Here is a 9,606-nt window from a genome sequence, read left to right on the forward strand (position 1 = left end):
GGACGAACACACAGAATGACAAATAACGACCACAAAGAACTATGCATGGCTTCATCAAAAACAAGTCATGTCAGACTAACTAAACTTTTTCCTTTTTTTGTCAAGACTGCTAATGTTATGATTATGATTTTGGTGAATGAAATGAAAATTCATTGAACTACCATTTACTATGTTTAAAGTCCTGTGGTAAGCACCAGCGATTCTATGGCTTTTGCTAAAGTTTGGCATACTATTGTTTTGGAGAATATAGATTGGTAAGGACAAGATAAGAGTGCAAATATAAAGATTCAGAACTAGTTGAGTAGTTAAATATAAAGAATAGTTATTAATGGTTCAATGACAATGTGGCAGAAGGTCTCCAATGCAGGTTCTCAGAGATCTGTGTTTGCCCATGTACTAGTTAACATTTCTACCAATTATGTGAATAAAGGTATAGATGGCACGGTGATTAAAACTGCAAATGTCACAAAGCTTGAACGAATTGGTAAACTACTGGAGCATGAATGCAGGATCCAAAAGGACTTTGGCAGACTAGAACATTCATTGGGTTGAATCAAATGCCATGAAGTAAAACAGGGGTAAATGTTGAATTAAACTTGGATATAAAAATAAATTTCACAAGTGTAAGATGAGGGAAGCTTGGACAGGCAGTAGTTGTTCTGAAATGGATCAGAGGATTTTAGTGACCTACAAGTACAGTTAAGCCAGCAGTTTAATGTTCCGGCTGAACCAAACAAACATGAACAAACAAACCACTTATGTAATCTTTGGCTGCATTTTTTTTTTTACATGTCTAGCTTCCAAGAAGAAGGAGGAGAGGGCACTTTGCCCTCATGAAACCTCATCTGGAGCACAAGGTTAATTTCTGGATGCCATAATTTAAGAAGAATATTGATAAGTTGGGGAGTGACAAGAGGAAGACAAAGAGAAAAGGATGGTAAAGGACCTGAATTTGTTTCATATGAGTACTATTTGAAGGAATTAGAGAAAACAAAACTCAGCTGGGGCATGACAACTCTTTCCAGCTATTTGAAAAGCTATAATGTAGAAATGGGTTTAGATTTATTTTTTTGTCCTGTTTGACCACAGGGGGTAGAACAAGGGAAAATACTCAGAAACTGTGAAGAAGCCCATTTAGGTACCATGTCAGGAAAGTTTTTTCCCAATAACTTGAGGTGTCTAAAAATGGAATGGGTGGCCTAAGAAGGTGGCAGGTCACCCTTCATGAAGGTCTTTCAGTGGGCTGGACAATCACTAATCAGGCATGGTATAGTGAAGATTTATTTTATTTATGGGTTAGATTCACTAGTCAGCCCTCCCTCACTCAAAACAGTCAGGTACAAGTCATGTCATTATTTCTCTGATGGCATGGTCTTCTTCCGCAATGAAGGACGGACATACACACACAGATTCACTAGAGTCACTGAGGTCCTTCTGAATACAGATACTCAGTGAAAGCAATGCAGAGGAGGAAGCATTCAACCTAGGCCCTAATTTCTGAGGATTTTGATATAAGATGAACAGGCAGTATCAGGCATAGGATTTAGCCTGAATCAGTGCATGGGGGATGGCAGAATTCCAGATTAGATTGGAGAAGAGTTAAGCAGTCCAGCCTTAGCCTACTTAACTAAAGAAAACTCCTTGGGAAATAATGAAGATAAAATGCCTTTTCTATATGGTGGAAATTCAGTATCTTAACTTTTATGTCATAATGATATTTAGTTACCTAATCAAGGCAATAAATAGAATATTGAACTTTACTTGGCCCTATCATATGCTAGCATTTTCTTGCTTCTTAGAGGAGAAGCATTACATAAATCCAAAAACTAATGAACACTACTTTCTATTTTTGCATTTTCCTGGTACTTTGGAAATACCCTGGAGCCGTGCTTTAATGCTGTCCCTGGAGTCTGCTGAGAACCACTTTACAGGTAACACTTCTTTTATAATGAAGTCCTTTTGGTATACCAGTCATTGAATCTCCTTGGATGGCTTCCAAGATAGACTTGCCTTATGAAAGAAACTGATGTTCAGAAAACAGAGTATGTAAAAGTTCCAAAGTACTAGATTTCTCCTATTTTATTCAATATCTTATATAGTCTTATAATATATATGTGCTATATATATATGAGATGTATATTCTTATAATTCCTATAATACAAATAGATATCCAGCTCTAATCTTGTCATACTTCTGTTCAATAATAAATGTGACACCCCATTCCTTACAGAATATAATTCACCATCATCTTTTCAACAATATTCATGGTATCTTGGGAGAAAGTTTGGACCATTTTAAGGACAATGCAAGTTAGATTTTTCTGTTTTCTAAATTTCAGTCTATAATAGTAAATATTTATTAAGTGCTAGGCACTGAGCATACAATTTCAATAAATAAAACAATTCCTATTCTCAAGGAACTTGGTAATAAGGAAGATAAGTACATGTATAAATATATAAAGCACATAAAGAAAATAAAGGTACCTATAGTTATATGGGGGAAATGCTCTAAATCACTATTGATTAGAGAAATGCAAATCAAAATAACTCTTAGGCACCACATCACACCTATCAGATTGGCTAAAATGACAAAATAGGAAAATATAAATGCTGGAGAAGATGTGGGAAAATTGGAATACTAATGTATTGTTGGTGGAGTTGTGAACTGATCCAATCATTCTGGAGAACAATTTGGATCTCTGCCCAAAGGGCTATAAAAATGTGCATACCCTTTGACTCAGCAATACCACCTCTAGGGCTATATTCCAAAGAGATCATAAAAATGGGTAAAAGATACACATGTACAAAAATATTTATAGTGACTCTTTTTGCGGTCTCAAAAAAAGCAGAAATTGAGGGGATGCTCATCAATTAGGGAATGGCTGAACAAGTTGTGGTATATGCTTGTAATGGAATATTATTGTGCTATGAGAAATGATGAACAGGACTGAAGAAAAACCTGGAAAGACTTATATGAACTGATGCTGAGTGAAGTGAGCAAAACCAGGAGAACACTGTACAGTTACAGTCACATTGTGTGATGACTGACTTTGATAGACTTGGCTCTTCTCAGCAATGCAAGTTTCTAAACCAGCTCCCAGGGGCTTATGATGGAAAATGCTATCCAGAGAAAGAATGCACATCGAAGCATATTTCTCTCTCTCTCTCTCTCTCTCTCTCTCTCTCTCTCTCTCTCTCTCTCTCTCTCTCTCTCTCTCTCTCTCTCTCTCTCTCTCTTGTTGTTTTCTTGTGCTTCTTCTTTCTCATGGTTCATTCCATCGCTTCTAATTCTTCATTACAACATGACTAATGTGAAAGTATATTTAATATGAATGTATAAGTAGAGCCTATATCAGACTGCATGAGAGCTTGGGGACAGGGGAGGGAAGGGATGGGAAGAAAATTTAAAACTCAAAAGCTTGTGGAACTGAATGTTGAAAAGTAAAAATAAATTAATTAATTTAATTTTAAAAATCAAACAAATAGATAAAAATATAGAACACAAATATAAAGAAAATTAATACAAATAAATAAAAGTAAATAATTAAAAGTTAGTATAGAAGGGAGGGTCCTAGCATTTAGGAGTTATGCAGAAGGTAAAAATTGAGCCGCATCTTGAAGTAAGGGAAGAATACATTTGACTCATCCAGGACAAAAGTGTTCTTTGTAATTCAGGTACCTGAGAATCTGGCAGTTGGTTCCCTAAGGAGAGAAACACAAGCCTCCAATGGCTTGTTATGGAGACTTGAAGGTAGATTTCCTAGACATGTTTGAGTACTCACATAGGTGTCAAGATTCAGTGGTTACAGTTCTGGGATTTCATCAGTATGGTGTTAAATTGTTTGATTAAATAACTAAGTTCCAGCATTCATTTTCTGCTTGGAGCTAAGATTTATTGGTCTTACGTGACATTTTTAGAAGAGAACTGAAAAAGGTGCTAAACCTGTTGGATGTTTCATTCCTTTGGCCCTAAAGGATCTTACTTATATGACAATCCAACCTAGGAAAGAAAGCCTAATATAGAGATATCGTTTTGCATAGTGATGGGGAGAGGACATATAGCAAATGCTATACCCTACATAGCATTATTATTAGAAAGATATACATACAGTTGGGCACAGCTGGGGATTTTTCTCATGGACATAGGTCAGGTTATATTGTACTCAGCATGGATAACATTTTCAATGAAGTAAATAGACTGGCATGGCAGCCACAACACTCCACTGATAAACGAGCCTATATGAAAGAATAGAAAATTGAAAGGACAAGGGAGTTATGGGGATGCTTTGTTACTTTAAATCCCATAGGACATCTCCTCTTTTTTCCCCTAACCTTCCCACGTGTCCTCCAATCTTAGACATGAGCTGTTTTGAGTGGTGCTACTCTGGTTGGGTGAGGGCCACAAAGAAGGAAGGGTTATTTAGGACTTTGGAGTTATAGGGGAATTGCATGATAAAGTCCATGACTGGGGCATGATAAATCCTTTATCCAAACAGGATATATGTTGTTTGTAGTTACTACTGTGGAATTTTCCTATGGAAATAAGATGGTCTTGACCAACACGGTATAGGGGTTGTACCTGAAAAGACCTTAACCTAAAAGGCCAAGGTCTCCCATTACATCCTGGGCTGTCTCCAGTCATCCTGATGAATATCTGGTCACTGGATCCAGATGACTCAGAAAAAGAAAGTGAGGCTGGTGACCTTGCACAGTCCTCCATCACTGAAAACAAATTCAAGTGCAAGTCATATCATCATTTCTCTGATGTCATGGTCCTCTTCAAAAACAAAGGATGAACACAAGACCAGTTGGGGTTGGCCAATTTGTGAAGATAAAAATCAGTCAAAAGGGACAGATCACTTGGAATTTGTGTCTTCCTAAATGGCTTATGTGAATTACAGATTCAGCTATCACCAACTCTCCAGTTCTTGATCATATTGGTCAAATATTTCCAAATATTTCTTAAGTACAACAACATTATAAGAGCTATGCCAATAAGGAAGAGTGGAATGATTATCATTAATCAGATTGGGTGCTAGACTTGTTTCTTTGCACTTCACCCTATGTGAATGTACTTTTGCCCCTAAATTAAAAAAAAAAAATGATGTATCAGTTAATATTTCTAGGACAGACTTAGAGATGTGGAAGAGACCTATTCTTTGCATAAAAAAAGAAGCTTAAACATGATTTGATGTTTCCTTCACCTCATTGTACATGGAATAAGGTACAAATCTCCAAGATTTGGAAGGGCATAAAAGATGTTACTTATTTAGAACAGTCATGAGAAGTACCACTTTCCACATTCAATTAAGACTACTGTGCTTAGCCAATGTTGTGAAGATCCTGGTAGACTTACTTTATCCAAATCTCACCATCTATCGGATAATATTTTAATTTTCCCCTCACAATGTTTTAGGTGCATATGGGACAGGTGTACAAGGTGTAATTAAAGGAGTTGATTTCAAGGCAAAGCAATGCCAATTATACAAGACCTTTTTGCCTTTCCTGAGGTTTTCATCGTAGACTCAGAGACATTGCAGATGGGCACGTTATATGGTGGGCATGCTCAATGAGATACAAATGAAACAATATAAGGATATTTCAGCAATTTCTCATAAAGTACCTCATAGACCTGAATTTTATTTATAGAAGAATAGCCTATGCCTAAACAAAGGCAAAGTCTATCACATTCTGAACAGTTTTTCAACTTTTGGGTAGCTTTATTTCCTTATATAAAGCTTGTGTGTTGCTTTGTAGCTTCCAGCAAATGTCGCTCGGTCTGCCCAGTACTATGATGCATAAGCATAATTCTTGACACCAGAAAGGCTTGAGGCTGATCAGTTACTTGCACATGTGCATTTTGAGCTACAGTGTTAGACGTCTGCACTGTCTGATACCACAATGCTTAGCCCTTGAGAGCAAATAACCAACAGGCTACCTAGGAAGAGATGAATTTGCCCAGGCAAGAATGGAACAGGTCGCAACTTCCCTGCTGATCAACAGGAGGATCAAGCTTGGGAGTGGATGCTGTCCTTCCAGCCCAGTTAAGATAGGGAAACTGAATCTAAAAATATTAAAAAATAAATCACTAGTTCTATTTTCTAACACCAAAAAAGGCAAGTCAAAGACCTTTCCTATATGTCATTCCTTTACATACTTGAAGACAACTATCATATTGCCCACAAGACTATTGTTCAGGTTAAATATCTATAGTTCCATCATGTCATCCATATGTAACATTTTATTTAAGTTCTTCACCATCTTGGATGTTTTCCTCTGGGTTCTCTCTAGCTTATCCATTTTCTTCCTACCATGTGGTTCCTAGGATTGATGACACAAGTACAGATATGGTCAGAGCAGAGCACAGAATAGTCCTCTAATCACTTCATTCTGTATACACTATTTCTCCTAGGGGAACATTTGATTTATTAGCTTTGGAGGCTGCCATATTGTAATGCTGACTCTTATTGCCATTGTGGTTCACTTTAGATGAATTGTCATTCTATACTGCCTTTTGTAATTTGTACATATAAAATTAATTTCTAGGCATTTATTGATCAACAAAAGTGAGAATAAAATGCAATGATCTGGAGCAAATTATTCTCTATTTCCTATATATTCTCAATTTTGTTAGCTTTAAAGTTTATAGAATTATCTTTAAAAAAATATAAAATATCCAAACTAATGGAACACCAGATTTATCTTTAGTAGAAATAGTAATAGTTGTAAAGGAACTAGCAATGATGGCTGGAATATTTCCTAGTCCAGATGGATTTACAGAGAAAAGTCTATCAAACATTTAGAGAAAAATACTACCTATATCTCACAAATTATTTTATTCACCCTGATTTTTAAAATAATATTTTACTTTCCTCAATGACAGGTAAAAACAATTTTTAAGATTCTTTTTTTTAAGTTCTGAATTTTAAATTTTCTCTGTCACTTCCTCCCTGCTCTCTTCCCTGAAATGGCAGACAATGTGATATAGCGTATATGTGAAATCATGTAAAAATATTTTCATATTAGTTATTTCTCAGGAATTATTTTTTAAAACTGATGAAATACTCTACCAAAATTCTTTTATAAGATAAATATTGTCTTGATACTTAAACCAAGGGAAGATGAAGCAAAGATAACAATAGATTAATATACTTGTGAATACTGACTAAAAAATAAAGGTGAAGTTATATGTCCTGATAATTTTTGTTTTATTTTCCTTGTTAAATTTCACTTTATTGGGTTAGGCCCAATTTCCTAGACTTTTAATACTTTTCTGAACCTGACTATCTGTGAATTTGATAGGCATTCTACATAGTCTTTTATTCAAGCCATTAATAAAAAATAAAGTTAGGTGACGCAGGGACAAGTATAGAAGCATGACATTCTGCATAGGAGACCTCCTTTCAAGTTAATATCAAAGCCTACACTTTGGTTCCAGCCTTTTCTAAATTAATCCAATAGTATAACAGACTATTTCACATCTCTGTATCCTATTCACAAGATTAGTATGAAAGATACAGCAAAAATCCTCTACTGAAATTTAGGAAAACTACATGTATAGCAATTATCCCTAAATATTCCCAAGTTCAAACCAATAAAAAAGAGCGGGTTTTGCCAGGCCTAGAGGCCTGAGGGCTACCCGAGTCTTACCTTACCTATCGCTGGTCTTCGGCTGGCCAAACCCGATAAACTTATGAGAGAAGAGACTTTCCGGAGTCGAACAAGGGTTAGGCTTTATTCAGGGTCCTGGTTACATGTGCAGGGGGAACTCTTCCTGGGGAGCGAGGAATCTCCCAAGGAGGCAAAGATCTTACAGTAAGAGAATGAAAGCAGAAGTGGAAGTGGGGAGAGAGGGGGGAGGGAAGAGCGAAGAGAGGAAAAGGGGCCTTCTGTCCTGTAAGGGCCCCTCCCTCGCTAAGAGCGCCTTCAGGCTTTCCTGACCCTACTTAAGCTCTCCTGCCACGTAGTTTGCACCTCAATACCGTGCCTGTTAGATAACAATAGGTGTGCCCAGATCTGGGCCAATCTCGAGGGCGGGGATGCTCTCTCCCATCACGTTTCCCACGGGAAGAGGCGGAAATGCACGAGATATCCCGGTCTCACACCTCAATTCCCTGCTGTTCCCTGGGGGGCCTCATGAGAACTCTAAGGTTTAGAAGTTCTCACCTTTACCCGCCCGAGACTGTCCACATGGAACTGAGCTTACACCCCAACAGGGTTTGAGGGAAGAAGATAAGAGGAGAATGAGTGAGAGAGAACTGCCTCTGGTTCTCCTCTGACCCCCCCCCCCAATACAGTTTTCTGTTTCTGCTTCACATACTGTAAAAAGTCCAAAGACGTCAGAAGCAGGGATGAGGAATAGAGAAGAAAGCCTTACTGTATTGTTAAACCATGTTTAAATTGGTATTTATTGTTAATCCATTGTTAAACTACTAGTCTATTAAGGTCACATGCCAGGTTCTTGGGAAATCTTCTTGCCAGCATTATACCTGTTGCTCATTTCCTAAGAGTTTTAAACCCAGACACAAAGGTAACTGGAAATGCCCACATCACTTGCTACAGACAGAGTACCTTATTGGTATCCAGGGTCCTGGCTACATCTTAGTGACCTTGAACTGTGTGGCCACCAGCAATATCATCCAGAAGGGTAATTATGATTATGCTTAAAATGAGGGAGAAGATCTTACTTCTCTATGTTGGAGAGTCTTAGAGACTCTGTACAGTTTGCTGAATACATTCAGAAAAATGTAGAGCTCTACAAGATGTGTAGTGACTATGAACTGTCTCCCACAGCAACAGCTAACTTCACACATCAAAATCTGGATGACTACTTCCAGAGTCAGACCCCAAACCATGTCAGCCTCCTGTTGGCTGGCTATGATGAGCATGAAGGACCTTGATTGTAGTAGATGGGTTAGCTGGAAGTTCAGGCCAAAGTTTCATTTGCAGCCCATAATTATAGTGTCTTCTTGACCCTCAGCATTCTAGATCACTACTGCAAACCAAGTATCACATATGAATATGCAGTAGAGCTCCTGAAGAATTGTCTAGAAGGGTTCCAGAATTGCTTCATCTAGAAACTACCATTCTTCAGCATCTGGATCACCAACAAAAATGGCATCCATGAGCTGGATACCATCCTCCCTGCCAAGAGAAGCTCCTAATCCACAACCCACTCCCAAACTGATCTTACCTGCCATGTTACTGACTACTTCAGGAGTTAGACTTTTTAAGGGACAACTTAGTTTTTGCTCAAGAAGAGTCAATTGTGTTTTTTAAAAAAGACATCTGATTTATTGGGTCACATGTTCCAGGACATATTATTCTGGTTGAAGTTGAGTAGGCAAGAGGAAGAATTATTATGGCTCCCTCCATTCCAAACATCTAGAGTAGAGAATGTAAGATTTTGATAAAGATTGCTAAGTAAGCAAGATCCTAACAGATATCCCCACAAGCAAAGTAAAGAAATATAAATTGAATTACAATGCAATTAAATAGAAAGATCAAAACTGCCTGGAGAGTCATCAACAGAGTGTTGATTCAATAATTTGTTTCAAACTGAAAGAATACATATACATGTTTGACATAGTTCAGCTGGTCCTGTCTT

At 37.4% G+C, this 9,606-nt stretch overlaps 1 pseudogene; it reads left to right on the forward strand.

Moving 5' to 3' along the window:
* Nucleotides 1-342: 342 nt before the first annotated feature.
* LOC140512063 (proteasome subunit beta type-2 pseudogene) lies at nt 343-9,163 on the forward strand (annotated as a pseudogene).
* The last annotated feature ends 443 nt before the right edge of the window (nt 9,164-9,606 follow it).

This window comes from Notamacropus eugenii, chromosome 6 (genome assembly GCF_028372415.1).
Source record: "Notamacropus eugenii isolate mMacEug1 chromosome 6, mMacEug1.pri_v2, whole genome shotgun sequence".
Taxonomy (NCBI): Eukaryota; Metazoa; Chordata; class Mammalia; order Diprotodontia; family Macropodidae; genus Notamacropus; species Notamacropus eugenii.